The following is a 15214-nucleotide window of genomic DNA, read 5'->3' on the forward strand; positions in this document are numbered from 1 at the left end:
TGGTAACCCTAGGTCATAGGGGGTGGTAACCCTATGCGGAAAGTCTTGGTAGGTCGATGTCTTCAGGCAAAAGTCTTAGGGGGTGGTAACCCTAGGTGGAAAGTCCTGGTGTCGCGAACCAGGTGAAAGACTGGACTAGCCGGGGAAGCGGATGTCCGGAAGCATCGAGTGCTGAGCAAAAGTCCAGTCGATCTGGAGGATCGCACTGGCAACAGGTAAATCTCCTGAGTGGAGTAGGTGAGGACGCGTTCCTCGTAGAGGGAACAGTAGGCGTCGGGTCGACCTAGGGTTTCCGGTTGGAAACCCGAAGTCAGACTCGGACAGTCCGTAGACTGTCTATACTTCATTTATCATGTTTATTGTGCTAACTTTGTGCTGCAGGATAGTGTTTGGGACTAACGTATCTTGCAGGTGCAAAGGAGCAACCTAAAATCTCGGATGAACAGTGTCCGAGGCGCCTCCATGGAGCTTGGAGGCGCCTCGGGTGCAAAAGCTGAGCTGGCTGCGAAGCACCACTGGAGGCGCCTTGGAAGGCGCCTTGAGAGGGCTATAAGGCGCCTTGAGAGGATGAAGTTCGACCAGATCAGATGTTATCCACGCGGAAGACCAGGCAGCATGGAGGCGCCTTGAACATCCTTCAAGGCGCCTTGAACACCCTTTATAAGGGGGTTTCGACCAGCACTTCAACCAATCAAGTTCTGAGCTTTCCTTCTTCAACGTGCTGCTAACAAAGTCATTCCGAAGTGCTGCTGCAACATTCCGACGATCCGGAGCTTCGTTTTTCTCTTCTTTAAGTTGTCGGTACAAAGTTATTCTAATTGTTGTTACATTTGTAATTTGTAATTCTTATCGAGCTTATAGTTGTTGCCCACCGGAAGCGATCAAGAATTGTGGGCCTTCGAGTAGGAGTCGCCTTAGGCTCCGAACGAAGTAAATCCCTTTGTATCTTTGTCTTTATTTTATTCCGCTGCATTTTAATTACTCCGATAATTTTCCGATAATCGAACGAAATAGCCACGAGCGCTATTCACTCCCCCTCTAGCGCGTCTCGATCCAACAGTACCCTCATTCTCTAAGTTATTGGACTGCTCCTATTGCTCCATAAGTGAGTGACCGGACAAAGTGGTCTCCTACTTGGGAGCCAAGCTCTGAAGAATGCAGGTACTCTTCTCGACTTGTCCGAAGGTGATTGTTCTCCCCCACTTTATAAGCTTCCAGGGCGATGGCTGAGTTGGACAGGGCAAATCGGACTTGAGCTAGCTCCATCTGTAAGGAACTCAGTTCGATGGTCTGGGATTCCAAATCTTTTCGATAGTCCACAATGAGCAGGTCTTTAGAGTTGAGTTCGTTAGTCCTGTGGTCCATCTCCTACTTATGCATAAGCTTGAAGTTATCCAGGGCCGCGGTCAGTCGGGCCAGCTCCGACAATGCCTTCTCCTTGAGGGCCAACTCCACGTGATACTTGGCATCCGCTATTTGGTGGAGGGCTTCAAGTTTCCTCTTGTCATCCTGCAGGAGATTGGCTACCCGGAGAGCCTCGTTGAGGGATTGTTCCTGGTTTGTGTTCAGGTTTTTCAAAGACTCCACCTCTGCCTTTAGTTGGCGTATTGGTGGAATGGAGTTAGAGAGATGAGATTCCAGGTCAGCAACACGATCTTTCAAGATCTTATTTTGTCGATACATGTCCATGGATAGCTGGCTCAAGCGTAACCCCGCGACGAAGAACTAGCCACAGAAAAGGTCAGTCAAAATTAGAAGAGAAGACCAATAAAAGAGAGTGAAGGCTTACCGCAGAAGCATCTTTGGTGAATATGTCTACTTGGGAGGAAAATGTGATGGCATTTATTTGCTCCATAGAATCCATCCAGGCATCTGCTAGTTTCCCCTTGAGCATGACTGATCTAGCGTAAAGAGGGGGGGGGGGTCATGATGCAACCCTCGCTGAGAGGACATAGTGGTGTGAAAGCGGAACACCCGGGACTTGGCGGATCCTGGAGCTATCCCACTGGGACCAGGTCAGGTGGAAGGTCAGGTGGAAGTGGAAGGTCAGGGAGACGAAGGCCCGGCTGGGGGAGCTGGCGAAGATTGCCTTCCCAGAGCGCTCTCTTCCCTATTGACCGGAGCTTTCCCTCGGTTAGGCCCCGTTTGAACTTCTGGGGGAATAGTAGAGCCACCCGAGAGTCTTGGTTCTGGAGTAGAGGCTATAGCCGGCCTGTCTGGGTCATGGAGGAGGCCCCCACTGCAGGGGAGGCCCCAGTAGGTCTGAGCCTTGGTCGACACACAAGCAGCCGCTCGTCTGAATCTGATCCCTCTTCTGGAGTCATGGCACAATGAGCAAGAAGAGCAAGTGATGTTTGTTGAGTAGGATCAAGAATACAACAAATAGCGTCTCTTGAGGGGTGGAAGGACGAGAGGTAGAAGTAGCTGCGACCCTCCGAGGAGTGGTCGAAACAGAGGGCAGGTGGCCCCGCTCGCTCATGATTATTCATCCTCAATGATTTATTTCTAGAGCACTCAGCAGAAGGGGCCTAATCACAGACGCCCGGGCGAGAGTGTCTGCTACAGTGAAGTAAGAGTCAGAATAGGAAGGCAAAAGCAAGCTAAGGCAGGGATAGTACTTACCTAGAGAGTGTGGCGGCTATGAAGGAACGAAGCTTAGTCCAAATAGATACATAACGTCCTCCATCAGTAGCACGCGCAGATCAAAGTGCCAGCCAGCTAATTGTGTCGATGCCTCTATAAATGCTGGGTATGAGCGAAAGTCTCCTAGAAAAGGCATAGAGGGAAGAACTGATAGGCGTCCGGTGGGCCACACTACAGCAAAAGGGAAACTAAGGAAAAAATACTTCTCTTTCCACTCCAGCTCTAAAGGAGGCAGGGGAGCGAAAAGGACCATCCTAGGGCAAGCATGAAAACGAAAGAGACCCTCACCATGACATCCAGGGATGAAAAAGTAGTGAAACATGCGAGAAATCGAGCGGATGTCACACAAGTGACAAATGAGGACAAACCTGCATAGTATCCGGATGGAATTAGGAGTAAGTTGACAAAGAAAACTGCGGAAGTAGCGACTCACATCGGAGAAAAAGGGGTGGATGGGAAAACGAAGACTGGTTATAATCTGCTCCTTAAAGAAAGCCACATAACTTTGAGGGGGCTAGTGGAGGCGATGGATCTCAGAGGGTTTGATAATTTGCATAGCGGTGGACACTTCGTACATGAAGTGAAGATCGTCTAGATCTACGCCGCTAAAGGTCTAAACTCCAGGAGTGTACTTAGACTCTAAAGGATCTATGGAGAGGTTACAGAAGGAAGAAAGAAAAGTAGAATCACAGAAGAAAGGAGAGAAGGGGAGACACCTCTGACTATCAACGAGAAATTCAAGAGAGAAATCGAAGGAGATTATTTATAGTTAGCAGAGGGAGCGCAAGGCGCAGCACCTCAGTATCATCACCAATCGCACGAATCACAGGAGAAGTGGATGGCGTTAGTTAGGGGCAAGGAGGTTGCGTTGGTCATTGGATAGTTGGATCGTCATAGAATATCGCGCAGAAGTTGTCTTGTCTGGAAAGGGTGGACCAAAGGGCCACGTAGTGGAAAGGGAATAGAAGTCTTTATGATGCCGAGAATAGACGAGGCTACAACAACCCTCATCTGGGCAAGCAGGGTGACTCTGAAGTCGCTGTAGCTCATGACCAGGCAAGCGGGGTGACTCTGAAGTCACTGTAGCTCATGACCGGGCAAGCGATTGATATTGACACAAGAGAACTCACTCGGGAAAATAGAGTGACTAGTGTTCATAATAAGACACGACCAAGGGAAGCGATCCTCCCCCGCAATGATACCTGCTCAGATAGATGGGATGACCAAGCATCCACCAAGTGGTCAGTCACTTAACCTATCACTTAGTTGTAAAAATGGAAATGTCAAATGGTCCCAAGTGAGCCCAACGGACATTCAAGCGACACAGCTCGCTAATAGCATATCTACTTACCCAACATTCACAATAACCACAGTTCCAAAGTTCAAGAGAAAATTTAGGAAATTACATCATTATTAAATAAAGGAAGATAATTACAAGACGCTTCAGGCTATTTGAAAACAGAGAAAGCTTCTTCGGGTAGCTCATTAAGTAGGCGGGTGCGATCTAGGAAGTCTTTCGAAGGGATTGATTGTAGCAGACCTTTCCCTTGTAGCTGCACCAGAACCCCTTCGCCACTATAACAAAGTATATGGTTGATGCGGCGACCTAGCTTAGCCCCTAAATCCTTAGAAGCTAAAGAAGGATGTCTTGTGAGCTGCAAGACAAGAGTATTCCCCTGCCCGGTACTCCTTCAACTCTTCCTGGACCTTGTTCAAGTCAGCTCACGCCCCAGTTAGCTCCTGGCGTGTAGTCGTTGCCTCAGTCTAGGCCGTTGAAAGCTCCACCTGCATAGACTTGATGGTAGCATACACCGTATCCACTTGCTTCTGAAGGGCGGCTTCCTGATCGGTACTGGCAGACAATTTAGTCGTTTAGTGGCCAGGTCGCTCCATAGAGAGGCGTGAGCCTCTTGAAGATCCTATAGTTGGGAGGAGAGGTTGGCAACTTCTATGTCCTTTGCCTCCAACTCAGTTAGGATTTTGATGCGTCTTAGGCCCTCGGACTTGAACTAGGTCACGTTAGTTTTTAAAGCGACTTCCAGTGACTTCACCTTGTCAGACTCAACACAGGCCAGATCCTGGGAAGTTTGAGTTTGGTCCTTCACTGTTTGCAAGTGGGACTATAGTAAACTCTTCAAGGTTGTTAGATCAAAAATTTAACCCGTTATCGTAAGAGACACTAGTTCCTGAATATTATCCCTCAAAGACTCATTTTCTCAATGAAGACCGGCCATAAACTGAGAGATGCTCAACCCCATGACATAGGTCTACAAAGAGCACAGGATTAGCAACGTTTCAAGGATATGGAGAGGGAGTAGTTAAAACTTACCGATACCATCTATCGGAAAAATGTGTCGGACAAGTCCAACTGAGGGCATTCCAAAATCTGGTTGGTTGTGTTCTTCCATGAGTCGGTCAGAGCACTATGTAGCTGCACTTGACCACAATTAGGGGAAGTGCTGGAAGAAGGGGCTGGGCCCAGCACTTGGAGGGATGGTAGTTAAAAGGAGGAAGTGAATACATACCGTCCCTTGGAGCGGTCTTTAGAGCAGGAGGAGGGCGTAGGAGCCATAGAAGATGACTGAGCTAAGGACGTTGGAGGTAGAGAAGGCGTGGAAGTTGAGGGCTGACCCCCCAGTCGGGAGGGTGTCTGTTCCTTGACCTGAGTGGGGATAGGAGAAGAGGTTGCGACCTCCGAGGAGGCTAGAGTGCTTGTCCGGGAAGGAGTCTTTGTCTAGGTCGACACCCGCAGCAGAAGCAATCTCTTGGGATAAGATTGGATGAAGGGAGTAACATGTTGCCTCTTGTGTTGAAGGCGCAAGGGGTGCTCAGAGGTTGGAGAAGAGGTCTTCTCATTTGCAGTAGCAGTGGCGGGAAGTTCCACCGAAGGACGAGATTCATCTTCAAGGACCTCATGTTCTCCCGTGTGCTGAGAGGAGGCTCTTGCTGAGGCGCTGACCTAGGGAACCTCTTGGCCGGACATAATCTCTTTTCCGCGTTTCCGCAGAATGTCACTAGGCATCGTAGAGGAGTCAAGGGCAAAAGCTTTGAATATGATGATTTCTACAGGTAAAAGAAAATATCTCAGTTAGTGAAGATACGAGGGAAGAGTTGTTTGAACTTACCAAAAGGTGCAGTCAAGGGCGTCCTGATGGGACTCAGCTCGAAGGTATACAACATGCTCTCCCATAGTAGGAAAGGGAGTTGGAGCTGCACCCCATCCAATTTTCGAGAAGCAGTAAAGTAATCTAGCTGGTGTTGATGGTCGTGTAACTCAGAGGAAGGGGGAAGACCTGAGCGCCACTCAGTGGGCCAAGCCACAAGTTCGGGTAGTTGTTGTTGGTGCAAGTTGCACTAGAATCAAACCTAAATTTTGATGTTGTCAAGGGTTCAAGTTAAGTCTTGTTATGATCTAACAAGTTGACTGAGTGTGCAGGATGTTTACTCAACCGGGAAAAACCTAGTTGGAGGCTAGGCAAGAGAAATCTTAGCAGATCGTGGAACCCAGGTGCAAGTCCAAGTAGGTCGAGGGGACCCGAAGCTTAGCAATGTGATCAAGAGGTCTGGAGGACCGAAGATCAAGAGAAAAATCCTGGGGAGCCGATCAAGGCTGAGTGAAAAGTTCAAATTAGATCTGGAGGATCAAAGTTTGGCAGTTAGGTTGAGGTAAACAAACTAGAGGAGCGACAGTGAGGTCGTGTTCTCGAAGGGAACAACCTAAGGTCGCTGATTCAACTGAAGAAACCGGGAAGATTTCAAAGTTGAGATCAAGACAGTTCTACTATCTTTCATATTACTCTTGCATTATAATATTATTGTTCTAACATCTGTTTTACAGGAGATTTTTGCTTAACACTATTTTGTAGGTACAACCGGATCGATCGACCGAACCACTTTATCAGCCAACCAAACAAGACAAAATCAATGCAATATTCAGACTATACCAGAACAGATCAGAGCCCGATCAAACATTGATCGGTCGATCGAACAGTATGATCAGTCGACCGGACCATGATGACTCAGCACCAGTTCAAAAGCACCGATCAACAACAAAGGAAAAGAAGCAGATCGGTCGACCGAACATAGGTATTGGTCGACCGAACCAATCAACATTAATGGTGCATTAACTATTGATCTCGACAAATCACGATGAACAGGGAAGGAAGTTGTTCGGTCGACCGAAAAAAGGGTTCGGTCGACCGAATCCTTAAAGAGCATTGATTGCCGGAGATCGAGCTAGCGTCAGACTCCAGCCAGGAAGAAAGGGAGCGTGTTCAGTCGACCGAACAGGACCGAACAGTAGGATCGATCGACCGAACGTCCAGTACACCTATAAAAGGAGGCTCGAAGTCTGAGGTTGGAAGATGACTGACTACATCTGATTGACTCAAGTGCTCTTCTACAAACTGCTCGTGCTATAAGCCTTCGTCAACTCTGCAAGCTACTTCGTCTGATAGTACCGACCGAGCTTCGACTTTCAACTACTATTGTCGGTATATCTTATTTTGTACTGCACTTAATTCCATGTAAGATAGTAGGAGTGTTACTATTTTACATCTTTGTATTTGTATGATCCACTTCTTTCCGAGGATTTCGGAAAGAAGGGTTATAGTTTTTTGCCCATCGAAGTGGTCAAGGACCGCGTACCTTCGAGTAGGAGTCAAGTTAGGCTCCGAACGAAGTAAACAACTTTGCCCCATTTCTTATTTTCCGCTGCACAATTCTGTTTTAAAAGAAAAAGATAAGTTTTAAAGCAAGCGTTATTCACACCCCCCCTCTATCGCTCGTATCCGATCTATCAATTGGTATCAAAGTCTCGTTAGCTCTGAAAGTTCTTAACTGATTTTCAAAGCACTCTTTAAAACTGTTTTCTTTTCTTGTAGAATAATTCTTTTCTCATCTCTATTTTTCAAGCACTACTAATCCCAAGACGAAAGTCTTGGAAATATTTTCTCTTTTAATTTTTTCTTGCAAGGATGTCGAACACGTATCGAGAAGGTTACAGTACGGTCCGACCTCCACTATTCAAAGGTGAGAATTTCAATTATTGGAAGAATAGAATGGAGTGTTACTTGAAGTACGACATCGAGCTCTGATTCACAATCTTGAAAGGCTACACTCTCCCAACGAAAGACGTAACAACATTAGAACCAGAAGAATAGACTCCCCAAATGATCAAGAAGGCACAACTGAACTATAAGGCGATCAACACCATTCAGTGCGAGCTCACAATGGAGGAATTGAACCGAGTCGGCCCCTACAACAACGCCAAAGAACTGTGGGACTCGCTAGTCAAACTACACGAAGGGACCAATGAGTCCAAGGTAAACAAACGAGATTTACTTTTAAACAATTTATTCAATATAAAAATGTTTCCTGGAGAGACGGCCTCGCAACTACACGCTCGACTGAAGGACATCCTAAACGGCCTCCACCTGATTGGGCATAATCTTGAAAACCGCGACACGATAAGGTACGCTTTGAATGCTTTTCCGAGGAATGCTTTGTGGGCATCAATTGTAGATGCGTACAAAGTTTCTAAGGACCTTTCAATACTTAAGTTAGATGAATTATTTTGCGAGTTGGAATTACATGAACAATCTAACATAAGCCATGTCGAGAAAGGAGTTGCTTTGTATGCAGATCCAAGCAAGGAAGCAAAGTCAAAAATGAAGATCGAGTCAGAAAGTGAGTCTGACTCTGACTCAACAAACGAAGAAGAGTTAGTCAATATGGTCCGGAGACTTTTGACGAAAAAGAAGTTAAGAAGAAATGGCAATAAGACACCGTTCAACCAGACCCAGAACAAGTCAGAAGTGATTTATTATGGGTGCAACAAAAAGGGACACTTCAAAATCGATTGCCCAAATCGAAAGGAAGAAAGACCCAAACCGACAAGACGAAAGAAGGCTCTTCAAGTGACGTGGGACAAGACCTCTTCCAATGAATCCGACACGGAGCAAACAAAGCATTCAAGCCATCTTGCATTTATGGCAAGAAACGAAGATTCCGAGTCCGACGAAGAGTACGAGTCCGAGATCGACCTCGATTCTCACAAAAGACGTGGATCGGAAGATCCAAATATGGTAACGATTTATTCTAAGTCTAATTTGCTTAAAGTAGTTAAGTGTTTATTTAAAAAATTAGTAAAATCAGGAAAACAAAATAACTTGTTACTTAAGGAAATAGAACATCTTAAGCAACAAGTTAACTTGAGTAACTCGACTAACCAAGTTCAAGTCGGAACTTCAACTCAAATTGAAAAACTTGAGGAAGAAAATTCCGATTTGAAAGGTCAAGTCGAGCGACTCAAGAAAATCTTGGAAAGGTTTGAATTGGGATCCAAGTGTCTAAATATGGAACTTGGGTTACAACGAGCCGTGTACAACAAATCATGTCTTGGTTACAATCCTAAACAAACAAACAAATCATATATGTAATTAATCAGTCAAAATGTTAGAAGTCAAGTTCAAGCATGGGTCCAAACAAAACATTTAATCAAACCAATTAAACCAAACCTTTACTTGGTCCCTAAGAGTCAAATTCATTACTTAGATAGGCCTTATCTAAGCTATAACTCAGGGGGAGCAAGTAGAAAAATAATACAACCAACTTGATTAACCAAACTCATACACTTAGGATTAAGTTTATTTTTTGCTTAGAATGGTTAGATGAAAAAGGTTTACCAAACCCTACAACATAGCATTGGAATGGATTGGGATGATAGTACGTCAAGGAAACTTTGTCGAAGGTATGTTTAGGCTGAATATGGAATTCTACCTGGTGCACTAGACTTAGTGGATCTGACCGAAGCTACCCAGTCAAACATGGGCTAGTTAGACCAAAATTTAGTATTAAGTTTTTTGGGCGGGAACAGTTTGGAAGTCTTCAGCAAGTGGTCCACTATTGATACACAAGAAGGTCATAAGCCTCGCCACTGAACTAAAAGCTTATCCTTATGAAACCTGCTTGATTAACCAAAAGCTAAGTTTGAATCTAACATGAATTCAATAACCTTTTTCAAACCTAATTAAATATCAAACTTAATTAAATATCAAACCTAATTAAATTCCAAACCTAATTAAATATCAAACCTAATTAAATTTCAAACTTAATTATTTCAAAACTTAATTAAATTATTTTAAAACTTAATTAAATTATTTTAAAACTTAATTAAATTATTTTAAAAATTAATTAAAAATTATTTTAAATTTAATTAAAAATTATTTTAAACTTAATTAAAAATTATTTTAAAACTTAAAATTTAATTAAAAATTATTTTAAAACTTAAAATTTACTTAAAAATTATTTTAAAACTTAATTTAAAATTATTTTAAAACTTAATTAAAAAATTATTTTTTGAAAAAAAACTTAATTTTAAAACTTAAAATTTACTTAAAAATTATTTTAAACTTATTTTTAACTTAATTAAAAATTATTTTAAACTTAATTAAAAATTATTTTAAACTTAATTAAAAATTATTTAAAAACTTAATTTTAAAACTTAAAATTTACTTAAAAATTATTTTAAAACTTAAAATTTACTTAAAAATTATTTTAAACTTAATTAAAAATTGTTTTAAAACTTAATTTTAAAACTGAAAATTTACTTAAAAATTATTTTAAAAATTATTAAAAAATTATTTTAAAACTTAAAATTTACTTAAAAATTATTTTAAACTTAATTAAAATTTATTTTAAAACTTAATTTTAAAACTGAAAATTTACTTAAAAATTATTTTAAACTTAATTAAAAATTGTTTTAAAACTTAATTTTAAAACTTAAAATTTACTTAAAAATTATTTTAAACTTAATTAAAAATTATTTTAAAAATTAATTTTAAAACTGAAAATTTACTTAAAAATTATTTTAAACTTAATTAAAAATTGTTTTAAAACTTAATTTTAAAACTTAAAATTTACTTAAAAATTATTTTAAAACTTAAAATTTACTTAAAAATTATTTTAAAACTTAAAATTTACTTAAAAATTATTTTAAACTTAATTAAAAATTGTTTTAAAACTTAATTTTAAAATTACTTTAAAAACTTAATTTTAAAACTTAAAATTTACTTAAAAATTATTTTAAACCTATTTTTGATGTGTGTCAAAGGGGAGAGATAGTGAATTCAGGGAGAGTTGTTTAACTCAGGGGGAGAGTTAAAAGTTAAAATTTCTTGTTTATTTAATTATTGCATATTTTAACCTAACTTTGAACTTTGATTGCCAAATATCAAAAAGGGGGAGATTGTTGGTGCAAGTTGCACCATAATCAAACCTAAGTTTTGATGTTGTTAAAGGTTCAAGTTAAGTCTTGTTATGATCTAACAAGTTGACTGAGTGTGCAGGATGTTTACTCAACCGGGAAAGACCTAGTTGGAGGCTAGGTAGGAGAAATCTTAGCAGATCGTGGAACCCAGGTGCAAGTCCAAGTATGTCGAGGGGACCCGAAGCTTGGCAATGTGATCAAGAGGTCTAAAAGACCGAAGATCAAGAGAAAAGTCCTGGGGAGCCGATCAAAGCTGAGTGAAAAGTCCAAACTAGATCTGGAGGATCAAAGTTTGGCAGGTAGGTTAAGGTAAACAAACTAGAGGAGCGACAGTGAGGTCGTGTTCTCGAAGGGAACAACCTAAGGTCGCTGATTCAACTGAAGAAACCGGGAAGATTTCAAAATTGAGATCAAGACAGTTCTACTGTCTTTCATATTACTCTTGCATTATAATATTATTGTTCTAACATCTGTTTTGCAGGAGATTTTTGCTTAACACTATTTTGTAGGTACAACCGGATCGGTCAACCGAACCACTTTATCGGTCGGCCAAACAAGGCAAAATCAGTGCAGTATTTAGACCATACCAGAACAGATCAGAGCCCAATCAAACATTGATCGATCGACCGAACAGTATGATCGGTCGACCGGACCATGATGACTCAGCACCAGTTCAAAAGCACCGATCAACAGCAAAGGAAAAGAAGCAGATCGGTCGACCGAACATAGGGATCGGTCGACCGAACCAATCAACATTAATGGTGCATTAACTGTTGATCTCGGCAAATCACGACGAACAGGGAAGGAAGTTGTTCGGTCGACCAAAAAAAGGGTTCGGTTGACCGAACCCTTAAAGAGCATTGATTGCCGGAGATCGAGCCAGCGTCAGACTCTAGCCAGGAAGGAAGGGAGCGTGTTCAGTCGACCGAACATGAGGATCGGTCGACCGAACATCCAGTACACCTATAAAAGGAGGCTCGAAGTCTGAGGTTGGAATATGACTGACTACTTCTGATTGACTCAAGTGCTCTTCTACAAACTGCTCGTGCTACAAGCCTTCGTCAACTCTGCAAGCTACTTCGTCTGATAGTACCAACCGAGCTTCGACTTTCAACTACTATTGTCGGTATATCTTATTTGTACTGCACTTAATTTCATGTAAGATAGCAGGAGTGTTACTATCTTACATCTTTGTATTTGTACGATCCACTTCTTTCCGAGGATTTCGGAAAGAAGGGTTATAGTGTTTTGCCCATCGAAGCGGTCAAGGACCGCGGGCCTTCGAGGAGGAGTCGAGCTAGGCTCCGAACGAAGTAGACAACTTTGTTCTTTTTCTTATTTTCAGCTGCACAATTCTGTTTTAAAAGAAAAAGATAAGTTTTAAAGCAAGCGATATTCACCCCCGCTCTCTATCGCTTGCATCCGATCTATCAGTTGCACATAGAAAAAACAGGACTTCCAGCCTTTATTAGAAGAAGGCATGCCCGTGAAGAACTTACACCCGGGACGAGACTGCATAATGAAAACACCGGGCTCCGATCGTTTGAGGGAATAAAAATGATGGAAAAGTTGAGGAGTTATCATATAGACGACATAAGATTACCATCTCGCACAAAGCACTAAAGGCATTGAGAGCAAATTGCGACAAAGGGATGCAAAAATATTAACTCAACTCTGAAAAGAAAAAAGGGATGGGGAAGCGCAGACCACCAAGAAGCTGGTCATTTAAGAAAGTTACAAAATCGGGAGGAGGATAACAGGGATGATCATCAGGCCTGGGAATGTGAAGATTGTAGGCTTCAGAAATAATCAGACTAAATTGCACCGACTTAAGATCACTCCTATCAAAATCGGAGCGGAAGAAGACATACCAAGGGACTAAAATCTCTCCATCTATAATCAAAAAATGCAGAAGAAGGGGAAAAGGGAAATGAATACTTACGAAGGAAACGCACGGAGGCTAAGGAAAAGAAGCAGAGAGGAAGAAGTCTAGAGAATAATAAGCATCAATGAACAGTCACTCGATGTCTTTAGGGTTTTTAAACTAAAACCACTAACTGGGATAGGGAAGTGAGTCGAGCAATCAAAATAGTGTTGTGAAGGATAGCTGTCGGATCAGAAGAAGAGGGGCACTATCAAGTCTCGTGCAAAAAGCGTAAGTCAGACGTCGTATCAAAGGAAGTTAGTCAGACATGTGTCAACTTCCTATGAAATGACATTTATGATGGAAAAGATAAGAAAATCATGAGGCTGATGTGGGGACACTGATACCATACCTTGAGGACCAACAATTCCATGCGGTTACCTTGGGAATAGGAGTAGAAGGCGGCGGGAAGCGTTGATCATAATTTGGCGCCTCGCCCCAGCCTCAGAACCAGAATAAGATTCAAATATGGCCAATGCCTAATTACAGAGTGGGAGTCATGACCATAGGTTGCTCCAAAGGCCGTAGAAGTTAAGTCCACGGGCGTGTTTCCTTTGATCACCAACGACCTCCCGGTCGGTATTCCAGACTCTCGCCCAGTGCAAGTTATAAGTGAGTATGCTCTTGTGACCAACAACCTCTCAGTCGACATTCCACACTCTCACTCGAGTGCGAGTTACTCTTGCGACCAACGACCTCTCAGTCGGCATTCCAAACTCTCACCTGAGTGTGAGTTATAAGTGAGCATGCTCTCGCGACCAACAACCTGATCGGTTGGCATTCCAGACTCTTGCCCTAGCGCAAGTTATAAGCAAGTATGCTCTCGTGACCAACGACCTCTCAGTCGGTATTCCAGACTTTAGCCCCAGTACGAGTTATAAGCGAGTATGCTCTCATGACTAACGACCTCTTGGTCAATATTCCAGACTCTCGTTCCAGTACGATTTATAAGCGAGCATGCTCTCATGACCAACGATCTCTCGGTCGACTTTCCAGACTCTCGCCCTAGTGCGAGTTATAAGAGAGCATACTCTCGCGACCAACAACCTCTCAGTCGGCATTGCATACTCTCGCCCCAACGCAAGTTATAAGTGAGCATGCTCTCGTGACCAACAACCTCTCGGTTGGCAATCCAGACTCTCGCCCCAGCGTGAGTTATAAGAGAGGATGCTCTCGCGACCAATGAACTCTCGATCGACATTCCAGACTCTTACCCCAGTGCGAGTTATAAGCGAGCATGCTCTTGCGATCAACGACCTCTCGGTCGAGCTGCAGACTCTTGCCCTAGTACGGGGTATAAGCAAGCACGACTCTAGCGACCACTTGTTGACAACATGGGCATTGGTTTTGACATTACGCCAACATCACCGGGCTAATAGCAGCACTCGGACCGTGATGCAAGTCGGATTCAACATTTGTAAAGATAGTCAGCCACATGCCTGTCCCTTATATGTCGGTTGAGTCACGAGCATGCCAGGGTCTAGTCAGTCAGACTTGAGCCTCTTTCGACTAGACTTGTAGGAGAGGCTTGTGATACGGTGCGTAAAGGAGGGGCCCAATAAGACCAGGATGTCAAAAGTCAAGAGGACGTGACAGACAATAGTCAAGAGAAAGTGACAGTCAATAGTCAAGAGAACGTGGCGGTTAATAGTCAAGGAAAGATGAGAGTTAGACCACCTCGCGACATCAGCTGCATAATTCTTGATCGGGTACAGTGAGGGCAGATCTCCAAATTTGAGACATAAGATGAGGTTTGGACTAGTCCCTGGCCTGCCCCCAACCGATCGGATTTTCCCAGCTCGGGCTTTATAGATGGTCTCAGCACTTTTACTAAGACAACTCCCGACCGGCTCTTTAGTGGTCAAATCATGAAAGATGAGTCTCTCACCACAGTCTCAGATAAAATCTGGTCAGTTCACCACTACTCATCCTCTTCATAAAGACTCAATCCTGGTAGTACATCTGAGTAGTCATCCCGAGCTGTCTGTAGCTGAACTTGGGCGGGACGAAAAGCACTAAGAGACAACAATGTCAGAGAATCGTAACCTCCTATCAGAGAATAACTGTCCTATGCCGAGGAATATTCTAGTGGTCTGCCACTCCCTGAGAGTGGAACCTTCCATCTACCAATAGGAGACTGTCGTATATCCTCTCTCACCCGACAGGTCCTGACACTTGACATTTCCTGACAACGTTCAGGCTCTAAAGGTATATAACGTCATATAAAAAGGGAGGTCCTTTTCCTTAGCCAGGTACACACACATCCGCACTCGTCTTCAACAATTCTTTTTTCCTTCCACCGTACACTACTTTTTCAGGGAAAAAGGACTTGACTTGAGCGTCGAATGGCCTGCGCTGGAGACTTTTTCCCTGATTTC

Source organism: Zingiber officinale, chromosome 9B (assembly GCF_018446385.1).
Source record: "Zingiber officinale cultivar Zhangliang chromosome 9B, Zo_v1.1, whole genome shotgun sequence".
NCBI classification, from domain to species: Eukaryota; Viridiplantae; Streptophyta; class Magnoliopsida; order Zingiberales; family Zingiberaceae; genus Zingiber; species Zingiber officinale.